This window comes from Physeter macrocephalus, chromosome 14, assembly GCF_002837175.3.
Source record: "Physeter macrocephalus isolate SW-GA chromosome 14, ASM283717v5, whole genome shotgun sequence".
NCBI classification, from domain to species: Eukaryota; Metazoa; Chordata; class Mammalia; order Artiodactyla; family Physeteridae; genus Physeter; species Physeter macrocephalus.
Window position 1 is genome coordinate 107,840,800 of NC_041227.1, and position 12,008 is coordinate 107,852,807.

At 36.2% G+C, this 12,008-nt stretch overlaps 1 non-coding gene across 1 annotated transcript; it reads right to left on the reverse strand.

Moving 5' to 3' along the window:
* Window positions 1-107, reverse strand: LOC112066027 (U6 spliceosomal RNA). The gene has a single exon (XR_002892387.1). It is a non-coding gene; the product is annotated as a U6 spliceosomal RNA (small nuclear RNA).
* Window positions 108-12,008: the final 11,901 nt, after the last annotated feature.

The following is a 12,008-nucleotide window of genomic DNA, read 5'->3' on the forward strand; positions in this document are numbered from 1 at the left end:
TAAAATATGGAATGCTTCACGAATTTGCATGTCATCCTTGCGCAGGGGCCATGCTAATCTTCTCTGTATCGTTCCAATTTTAGTATATGTGCTGCCGAAGCTAGCACTGCCCATTTTCTTGAAGGGAAGATAATGTGAGCTCTGTATTCACAAGCTGTTTTTTTTTTTTTTTTTTTTTAATGCTGGTTCTGTTGAAATTCCATTTTCTTTATGACTCCTAAAACTATGTTGCCATTTGATTATAATTTCAAATAATATTGGTATTTTTCTCTACAAAACAAGCACATCCTCACTCACTTATGAAAACATGCTCAGTGGCTCTGTTTCCTTGGGTATGAAACAAAATATTTTGTAGCTACCAAAGGATTTGAGGAGATTTCCTTTGCCAAGAAACAGCTCACCTAACTAAAGTACCTTGCTCACACAGAGTAGTTTTATGCTCATTAAGAATCATTCTTGGGGAAAATCTAAACACATCTGTTTTTGACGTCTTCTCAGGTCTTCTCTTGCTGTGTCAGAGGGGAAGAAGTCTTAGAATCTATTGTTTATTTCTTAGAAAAAATGGTGTCATAATTGACACATTTTTATCTTTGAAATGCATATTGAGGGACCTTAGTTTTTACCACTGTTATCACAGTGAGATGAAAAAATTTTTGACTTGTGTACAAGGCATAAGTAGGGAGACTCAAGCAAAGGACTATATAACACCATCTCAAAAGTATTCACCTCTTAACAACATTTACTTCTGTTTGGTGAGAAGAATTTTTCCCTCCCTCCCAGTCATTGCTCTGTAGTGTTTTCCACGTGCTAGATTTTGCCAATTACTTCCTTGTGATGTTGTTTAATATCTTCTTTTGTCCCTTTATTTACTGTAGATTGGTAGTTTGATATAGAGGCTGGGTTAGAGTACTTCAGAGGTTGTGTTGCCTACTTTTTATTTGATTACATCAGAAGACACATGTCTGGTTGTCTCTCTTTTTTTAGTGATGTAGTGGATCCTATTATTGTTCAACAAATAATCTTTCTCCTCATACTTGCTTCTCCCCACCCCTCATACGAAGAGTGTACCTCTCCACTCCATTTAGCCATTTGACTTGCTTTAGCATGTGGAATGTGAATGGATACAATGTACTCCACATCTTTGCCAAGGCTTCAAAGGTATTTGCAATGTCTGGTTTAGCCTTCTAGAATTCCTGCCCCCTGCCAAATAGAGCCTGCTTCGTTAATCTCTGATTACAGATTGTGAAGACAAAATAGACCTGAAACCAACATACAGTTTGGAGTTTAAAGCTTAACTTAACATCAGCTGACCCGTAGACCCAATCTTTTAATAACCAAGAAAGAAATGTTTGTTGCTGTATGCTACTGAGTTTTGCGATAATTTTTAAAACATTATTGCAGCAAAAGCTTAATGATATAGACATAATATTGATCAGTGGATTGAATTGTTACCAGATTACTCTGGCATTTTTAAATTTAATGGCTTTGGCAACCATTGATGATTATTGCTTAGATCCTTTATTTTATTGTGGCTTGCAAAGAAGTGATGTTCTGTTATTCCTTGTTTATGTATTACTCCCAGAAGAATTCCTGATGAGGTGTTCTGAGATAGTTTATAAAAGAACATCAGATAATTTTAAAAATTCTTTTACTTTATTTAATAAGTTTTAAGAATAATGGACTGGTTCCCTAGCATCATCCAAAGGTGACTAATGATATTTTGTTTTATTTTGTTTTAAGTGTTATGTACTCATGAATTTCATTGCTAAAAATATACATCAAACACTATTTGATGTATTTCCACCAGTTGGTAATATTAATCCATTTGAGGCTCATATTGTCCATTCTTAAAATGTTATTTCTATTTAAATCCAATATTGATAAGCCTCTTAAACCATAGAACTGGAACCCTTCATTTTTATTTTTCTAGAGGAGCTACTTTTCCTTTCTCTAAAGCTTAGAAATCACTATTAGCGCTGAGAGAGGCAGGAAAATTGCTGACAGTAAAGTTCCTTAATGGAATGAGTCAAAGGCAGTGGTTGTGATTGTTAGGGAATCCCCAGAGTGGGGTGCAAGGATATATGAAAGCATATATTTCAGAGACACATCATCTAAGATTTAGGAATCTTAAAATTCATGAAGTTCCATTGGTAAAGGATTCCTGACATAAAGATGGCATCCCAGTTAAGTGATCTTCAGTAAATGACAAATAAAAGTTTAACTGCCTGGAGCATTAGTCTCACTAATTCAGTATTTATAGCCATTCAAGTTATTAGCTTTTTAATTAACGCTGAAAGATCTTAAAGTACCTAATTGTATTCCATTCTAATTTTATTAACAAATTATACCCATGAAAATTAAAATTGTTTCTGTAATATTCTCTTTATGAATGTGCAAATAGAGTTGATATTTTCTTAATAAATACCTCAACTGTTATTGTGTTTCTAAACAGAATAGAAAAAATGCAAGTTAATAGTGCTCATTTAAGTATGTTGCATCCAGTTGGGATTATAGAATTTAAACAGGCTTTACACAAGAGTGTTAGAGATATACCAAATCCATTTATTTAATTCACTGTAATGATAATCTGCTTATTTAATTATTTAACGCAACTTTTTATAAAGAGCTTTGTGAATTCCAGTTTGAATGTGAGCAGATTAGATTGTTACATTTATTTGCTATAAAAACAAAAGCAGGGGCTTCCCTGGTGGTGCAGTGGTTGGGAATCTGCCTGCCAATGCAGGGGACACGGGTTCGAGCCCTGGTCTGGGAAGATCCCACATGCCATGGAGCAACTAAGCCCGTGAGCCACAACTACTGAGCCTGCGCGTCTGGAGCCTGTGCTCCGCAACAAGAGAGGCCACGATAGTGAGAGGCCTGCGCACCGCTATGAAGAGTGGCCCCCACTCGCCACAACTGGAGAAAGCCCTCGCACAGTAACGAAGACCCAACACAGCCAAAAATAAATAAATAAATTTATTTTTTTTTAAAAAAGAAAGCAACTGGAAGCGCTATTCCAGAACCTATAGGATAAATATGATATAAAGGAAGGTAAATACAAATTTGAGAAGAGTAGGATTCTACTCCTGACTCCCGGATTGCTCACTTGGGTTCAACTTTAATGAAGTTGGCTTAGGAACCTTACTGAGTGAAGCCTCTAATCCTGAAATCTTTCAGTTCTTTTATTGAAACATAGAGACAGATTCTTGTTTTAAGGTTTTTCTTTGTAGTTTATTTTATATCTTCAGGATACAAGCTGTTTGTGATGGTCATAAAGTCTAATGAATATTTGCTATAATAATCCAAATATTGGCTCAACTCCAGTGTGTAAGAACTGGGTGCAGCTTTCTGTTTTGAAATAGTTTGTCAGCCCAAGAGGATTTGCTTTGACATGTGTCTGTCTGGTCTGAAGAGATGTGGCAGGATAATATACAGGTGTTAATTGTGTTGCTCTGCCACACCAGACTTAAAAACTTTTTCTGCTATCCATCCCCATCTGAGATGATGTAAGAAGTCTGCACTTCTCCATGGTCAGCAAAAGGAGCAGTCACATAATTAGAGAAGAAGTAATTAATGTTTTAAAATTCAGAATCTTCATTCTCATGAAAGACAGAACCACTTGGGAAGAATCACTTTAGAGGTAGTCATCCCAACATTTCTTCAGCTATGTTCATAATTTCTATGCTGAGAAACAGGAAATGAGATGGAGACAGAGGTCTTACAATCCTATATGTTCCTTAAAGAGAGCCCGACACCTTGACTTCCTCACCCAGTAAAGTATATTATTAGTAGTCGTAATCATTTTAATTCCTTGTTGCTGCAAAACAAATCCCCAAATTAGTGACCTAATACAACCACCAACTTATCATCAATGATAATTTCTCATTATTCTATACATTGAGTAGGTTTAGCTGGATAGATTTTATGTTCCATATGATATTGATTGGGGCTGAAATTATATGGGATTTCAAGTGGGCTGAAACATTCAAGATGGTTTATTCACATCACTGGTGTACTGATGGACAGCCACAAAATGAGGCTGAGGTAGGCTAGGACACAAGCATAGCTAGGTCTCTCTCTCTCTCTCTGCCCCCAGGTTGTCCCAGGGTCTCTTCCTCTTCATGGTTTCTCATTGTGCTTTTTTCCCCCAGCAAGTTAGCTGGGCTTCTATCATGGCAACTCAAGGCTGCTAAGAGGATGAAAGTAGAGACTTCTAGTCCTTCTTAAAGCTTAGGCCCAGAACTTTCACAAAGACACTTTTGTATCCATGTACAGATTCAACATTGAAAGGGAATTTTACAAGGGCAAGGATGTGATGCAATGCATTGGGGTCAACTTTGAAGAGTAGTTACCATGAGAAGGAAGCCACCTTTAAATGTATGGTCTGAAAATAGAAAGTGTATTGCAGGCTTTTTCTTGGTTGCCCTTATAAGTGGCAGTCCCCACACTGTTTCCAGCCATTTCACAGCCTGAGAATATACAACCCAGATTTATGGGTTTACTGGGCAAATGGACCTGAGATGACAGCCTGAATTTGGCCTCAAAGGGAGTCACTGAACTAGAAGAGGCTTGCAATCTTGGTGAAGAGATGCTGGATGCTGCATCTGACAAATAAGGATTTATACAGAGAAGTTCCTTATGCCTTGGTAGAAAACTCATAGGTTATAAATGCCCATGAAAAACCCTGTGTTCTATCACTTTAGAAGCAGAACTGTTCTTATCACTGGCCATTGATAAAATGATGTTCTATAACTTGATCTATTGGATAGGCCAAAAAGTTCGTTCAGTTTTTTCCATAAGATGGCTCTAGTAGCACTTGTTGTCTTTGACTTCATTTGAAACAGTTTTGTTAGATTGTATTGTGACAGCTGTCATATCAGCATGCATTAAAAAAAAAAAGAAAACATCAAAACTGGTGAATTTTTGTACAGCCGTTTTGATGATGGAAGAAAAAAACAACATTTCAGGCATATTATGCTTTATTTCAAGAATGGTAAAAACGCAACTGAAATGCAAAAAAAAAAAACAAATTTGTGCAGTGTAGGAAAAGGTGCTGTGACTGATCGAATGTGTCAAAAGTGGTTTGCGAAGAGATTTGCTGGAGATTTGCTGGAGATTTCTCACTGGATGATGCCCCATGGTCAAGACAAACAGTTGAAGTTGATAGCAATCAAATTGAGACATTAGAGAACATTCAACCTTATACCACATGGGAGATAGCCAACATACTCAAAATATCCAAATCAAGTGTTGAAAATCATTTGCACCAGCTTGGTTATGTTCATTGCTTTGATGTTTGGGTTCCACATAAGTTAAGTGAAAAAAACCTTCTTGACCATATTTCCACATGTGATTCTCTACTAAAACATAACAAAAATGTAACATTTTTAAAGCAAATTGTGACAGGCAATGAAAAGTGGATACTGTACAATAATGTGGAATGGAAGGGATTATGGGGCAAGTGAAATGAACCACCACCAACCATACCAAAGCCAGTCTTCAACCAAAGAAGGTGATGTTGTATATATGGTGGGATTGGAATGGAGTCCTCTATTATGAGCTCCTTCTGGAAAACCAAACAATGAATTACAACAAGTACTGCTCACCTGAAAGCAGCACTTGACGAAAAGAGTTCGGAATTAGTCAACAGAAAATGCATAATCTTCCATCAGTATAATGCAAGACCTCATATTTCTGTGATGACCAGGCAAAAACTGTTACAGCTTGGCTGAGTAGTTCTGATTCATCTGCCATATTCACCAGTCATTGCACCTTTGGATTTCTATTTATTTTGGTCTTTACAAAATTCTGTTAGTGGAAAAATTTTTAATTCCCTGGAAGACTGTAAAAGGCACCTGGAACAGTTTTTTGCTCAAAAAGATAAAAAGTTTTGGGAAGTTGGAATTATGAAATTTCCTGAAAAATGGCAGAAGGTAGTGGAACAAAACAGTGAATATGTTCTTCAATAAAGTTCTTGGTGAAAATGAAAAATGTGTCCTTTATTTTTACTTAAACACTGAAGGAACTTTTTGGCCAACTCAAGATAAGGTTAATCACAATTTTTTGATAATGTACTTTTTTTTTTCTATTTCAACATGCTGCAAAATGTAATCGTTAAGACTGTTTTCTATAAAAATTCATTTATTCATCCAACAAATTCATGGAGAACTTAGGCACTGTTTTAGGAGACACAGCAAATGCAAACTGTTTACTAAAGCTCAGCTTTCATTAGGCTTCTGTTCTGATGCAAGAGAAGAGACAGACAATAAAAAATAAAATAAATATATAATGTGCGTGATTTGTGAAAATTAAAGGAAGAAAAATGTTACAGTGTATGTGTGTGAGAGGGTAGCAGTGGGGACAGTAGAGTACACCTTGCTGAGAATATTCAGGTGGGAGGGGAACAAACTGTGTAGATATCCAGGGGGAAGGGCATTGCAGATAGTGGGAACAGCAAGTGCAGAGACCCTAAGGTAGAACACATCCAGCTTGTTTTTGGAATCACAAGACAGCCCTTAAAGCTGGGCTAGGATGAGTAGAGGAGAAAATAGAACAGGATGAGTTAAGAGAAGTAAAGGAGAACTTGGTTGGACAGTAGAGTCTGGCAGACTTTCTCAACTCTGCAAGAGAGCTATACCAGATAAAAATGATTTGAGTGACATTTTTGATCAATTATTTCTAGAATGGTACAGAGCTAATATATTCCAGATGCATAAAAAATAAGTAAATTTATTATATGCAGTGAATAACTTATAATAGCTCAATTTGTTCAGGGAATCCTAGTTGTGAAAGGTTGGCTTTCTAGGCCACTACAGGGTCTTGAATTTTCCTGTGAGTTATATGGAGAGAGGAGTGATGTTCTCTGATGTACATTTTAAGATGAGTGTGGGATGTTTGCTAGGGTAGAAAAATTTCCCAAACCTCTCGTCATGTATTTTCATACATCCTATAAAGTGGAAGGACATCAGGTTTGCCCCAGCTAAGTCCTCAACATATCTCACAATTATAAAGAAAGTTTCATTGCATGGGAATAAATTCAAAGAAACAAAAATATTATAACTCGATCTAAATACTTATAGGGTATATATATAAGCTATAATGGGTTTTATACTTATTTTATTTATTAACTTATGTGGAAATATGTGAGACTAAAGTTCTACATTTTAATGGTACTTTAGAATGCCATGAATATTATTTATGTATTTATTTATCTGAGAGAAAACGCACCTTGGTTCCAGCTCCTGATTCCCATGTTTCCAAGTTTCTGGTTGTTCACCTATATATTTGTGTGTGTGTGTGTGTGTGTGTGTGTGTGTGTGTTTTTTAATCTCTTGGGTATACCAGTATACTTTAGATAACTTTCTGGTTTTGCTTACTCTAGTTTATAGTGGGTTATTTTTACTACCCAAAAACCATCTTAATGAAGACAACTCTTAGCAACAACTTTCATTCTTTGCAGAGCCACAACTTTACGTGACTTCTACTTGTCATACTGGACAGATAGAAAGGAGTTAACTGACTGTGTTGTTGTCTTCAACCCATTCATTTTAAAAGCAAGCTAATCCAATAACAAGCTAATTGATTTTGTTGTGTCATAAGTTGCCATCAATTGCCCTCTTTGCTTTTCAGCTATTTGGAGAGCAATTTTCTTTGAATGGATTTCAAATGTTGTTTGTTGGATTTTTCTCCATCTTAAGTGCTTTCCAAATATTCCAGTGACGGTCATTTGTCCAGTCATGATAATTTGTCATCATGAAGAAAGAGGAAATATTTTTGTAGCATATATATTTAAAAGATTCTGCAGTGTACAGATCTGTTCATGTTTGATGTGATGATGGCCTGGCTTACAATAAGCAGCAGGGATATTCTATTTCTGAGCTTCTTAAAATGCCTATACAGCCTTAAATTTTGGAGTCACTTCACTTTACTAAAGGCTATATTACCAAGTTCTGTTTTTAATAAAATTTTAGTGGAAAATAATCCACCTGCTAAAAACTGCACAATCATGAGTGTACAATTTGATCAATATTCACAAAATGAACACTCTTGTGTAGCCAGCACCCAGATCAAGAAAAAGAACGTTGCCATTACTTCCCCCTCCAAGTGTCATTACAATCCTGTGTGCTGACACTTTACATTAGTTTTTCCTGCTTTTTAACTTTATATAAAATGCATTTTTCACTCTGCATCATGTAGATATTTTCTTTTGTGTCTGTCTTCTCTCTTTCGATAATAGGTTCACGAGATTTATATCGGTTGTTTTATATAGCCATAATTTGTTTATTCTGATGGCTATACAGTCTTCCACTGTATGAATATACTACCATGTGATTTTGAGTTATGAAATTGACATCAGATTATGAATCTGATCAGGACATTGATGTCAATAAGAGGGACGAAAAGATATGACACTTTGTTGCAGTTCAGTTTAACAGGAAAATGGCATCTGAGGTGGTGATTAGTGTATAGGAAGCTTACTGGAGTGTGTTCTCTCAAACAACACCTGTGGGAGAGGGGAAGGAAGCAGGATGAGGCCTCAGCCAGCCCCACCTAGGATGATGGTCCTTTAGACTAGCCTTAGTTTCCATCAAGGGAGCCAGACCTCTGTGTCCCCACATCAACCAGTTATTAAAATTTTGCTGGCTAGTCTTTGGACCAAGCGGCCATTGTTAAAGGTAGAGTCCTAATCCAAATCTAACAGTTCTTTCCATCTTCTCTAGGGACAGGGACTTCACCATGCAAATAAGTATGAAGATATAATAAGATTCAGTAAAGATTAGAGTCTTTCTGACTTGTAAACAAAGAAACAAACAAACTCTAAATTGAGCTAAGAAAAAATCTGTAGAAAGAAATATAGTAAGTTCCCTACATACAAACGAGTTCCCTTCCAAGAGTGCATTTGTAAGTCCAATTTGTTTGTACTAGATACCCAACTAACACAATGGGCTATATTGTACTGTACTGTCATAGGTTTATAATAATTTTCACACAAATAATAAATAAAAAGCAAACAAAAAATGAACTTTTTTAACATCTTTATTGGAGTATAATTGCTTTACAATGGTGTGTTAGTTTCTGCTTTATAACAAAGTGAATCAGCTATACATATAAATATATCCCCATGTCTCCTCCCACTTGCACCTCCCTCCCACCCTCCCTATCCCACCCCTCTAGGTGGTCACATGTCTCCATGTGTTATGCTGCTGCTTCCCACTAGCTATCTATTTTACATTTGGTAATATAGATAAGTCCATGCCACTCTCTCACTTCATCCCAGCTTAGAATTTCCCCACCCAGTGTCCTCAAGTCCATTCTCTACATCTGCGTCTTTATTCCTGCCCTGCTCCTAGGTTCTTCAGAACCATTTCTTAAATTTTTTTTTTTAGATTCCATATATATATGTGTTAGTGTACAGTATTTGTTTTTCTCTTTCTGACTTACTTCACTCTGTATGACAGACTCTAGGTCCATCCACCTCACTACAAATAACTCAATTTTGTTTCCTTTAATGGCTGAGTAATAATCCATTGTATATATGTGCCACATCTTCTTTACCCATTCATCTGTTGATGGACACTTAGGTTGCTTCCATGTCCTGGCAATTGTAGATAGAGCTGCAATGAACATTGTGGTACATGACTCTTTTTGAATTATGGTTTTCTCAGGATATATGCCCAGTAGGGGGATTGCTGGGTCGTATGGTAGTTCTATTTTTAGTTTTTTAAGGAACATCCATACTGTTCTCCATAGTGGCTGTATCAATCTACATTCCCACCAACAGGGCAAGAGTGTTCCCTATTCTCCACACCCTCTCCAGCATTTATTGTTTGTAGATTTTTTGATGATGGCCGTTCTGACTGGTGTGAGGTGATACCTCATTATAGTTTTTATTTTCATTTCTCTAATGATTAGTGATGTTGAGCATCCTTTCATGTGTTTGTTGGCAATCTATATATCTTCTTTGGAGAAATGTCAGTTTACATCTTCTGCCCATTTTTGGATTTGGTTGTTTGTTTTTTTGATATTGAGCTTCATGAGCTTCTTGTATATTTTGGAGATTAATCCTTTGTCAGTTGCTTCATTTGCAAATATTTTCTCATATTCTGAGGGTTGTCTTTTCATCTTCTTTGTGGTTTCCCTTGCTGTGCAAAAGCTTTTAAGTTTCATTAGGTCCCATTTGTTTATTTTTGTTTTTATTTACATTTCTCTAGGAAGGGTGTCAAAAAGGATCTTGCTGTGATCTATGTCATAGAATGTTCTGCCTATGCTTTCCTCTGAGAGTTTTATAGTGTGTGGCCTTACGTTTACCTCTTTAATCCGTTTTGACTTTATCTTTGTGTATGGTGTTAGGGAGTGTTCTAATATCATTCTTTTAAATGTAGCTGTCCTATTTTCCCAGCACCACTTATTGAAGAGGCTGTCATTTCTCCATTGTATATTCTTGCCTCCTTTATCAAAGATAAGGTGACTATATGTGCGTGGGTTTATCTCTGGGCTTTCAGTCCGGTTCCATTGATCTATATTACTGTTTTTGTGCCAGTACCATACTGTCTTGATTAATGTAGCTTTGAAGTATAGTCTGAAGTCTGGGAGCCTGATTCCTCCAGCTCCATTTTTTTTTTCAAGATTGCTTTGGCTATTTGGGGTCTTTTGTGTTTCCATACAAATTATGAAATTTTTTGTTTTAGTTCTGTGAATAAAGGCCATTGGTAGTTTGATAGAGATTTCATTGAATCTGTACATTGCTTTGGGTAGTATAATCATTTTCACAATGTTGATTCTTCCAATCCAAGAACATGGCATATCTATCTCTCCGTCTGTTGATATCATGTTTAATTTCTTTCACTGGTGTCTTATAGTTTTCTGCATACAGGTCGTTTGTCTCCTTAGGTAAGTTTATTCCTAGGTATTTTATTCTTTTGGTTACAATGGTAAAAGGGAGTGTTTCCTTAATTTCTCTTTCAGATTTTTCATCATTAGTTTACAGGAATGCAAGAGATTTCTGTGCATTAATTTTGTATCCTGCTACTTTACCAAATTCATTGATCAGCTCTAGTAGCTTTCTGGTAGCATCTTTAGGATGCTCTGTGTATAGTACCATATCATTTGCAAATACTGACAGCTTTACTTCTTTTCCTATTTGGATTCCTTTTATTTCTTTTTCTTCTCTGATGGCTGTGGCAAAAGGTTCCAAAAGTATATTGAACAATAATAGTGAGAGTGGGCAACCTTGTCTTGCTCCTGATCTTAGTGGAAAAGGTTTCAGTTTTTCACCATTGAGAACGATGTTGGCTGTGGTTTGTCATTATGGCCTTTATTATGTTGACGTAAGTTCCTTCTTTGCTTACATTCTGGAGGGTTTTTATCATAAATGGGTGTTGGATTTTGATGAGAGTTTTTTCTGCATCTATTGAGATGATCATATGGTTTTTCTCCTTCAATTTGTTTATATGGTTTATCACATTGATTGATTTTCATATATTGAAGAATCCTTGCATTACTGGTATAAACCTCAGTTGATCATGGTGTATGAGGCTTTTAATGTGCTGTTGGATTCTTTTGCTAGTATTTTGTTGAGAATATTTGCATCTATGTTCATCAGTGATATTGGCCTGTAGTTTTCTTTCTTTGTGACATCTTTGTCTGTTTTGGTGTCAGAGTGATGGTGGCCTCATAGAATGAGTTTGGGAGTGTTCCTCCTTCTGCTATATTTTGGAAGACTTTGAGAAGGATAGGTGTTAACTCTTCTCTAAATGATGGATAGAATTCCCTTGTGAAGCCATCTGGTCCTGAGGTTTTATTTGTTGGAAAACTTTTATGCGGTTTCAATTTCAGTGCTTGTGATTGGTCTGTTCATATTTTCTATTTCTTCCTGGTTCAGTCTTGGAAGGTTGTGCATTTCTAAGAATTTATCCATTTCTTCCAGGTTGTTCATTTTGTTGGCATATTGTTTCTTGTAGTAATCTCTCATGATCCTTTGAATTTCTGCAGTGTCAGTTGTTACTTCT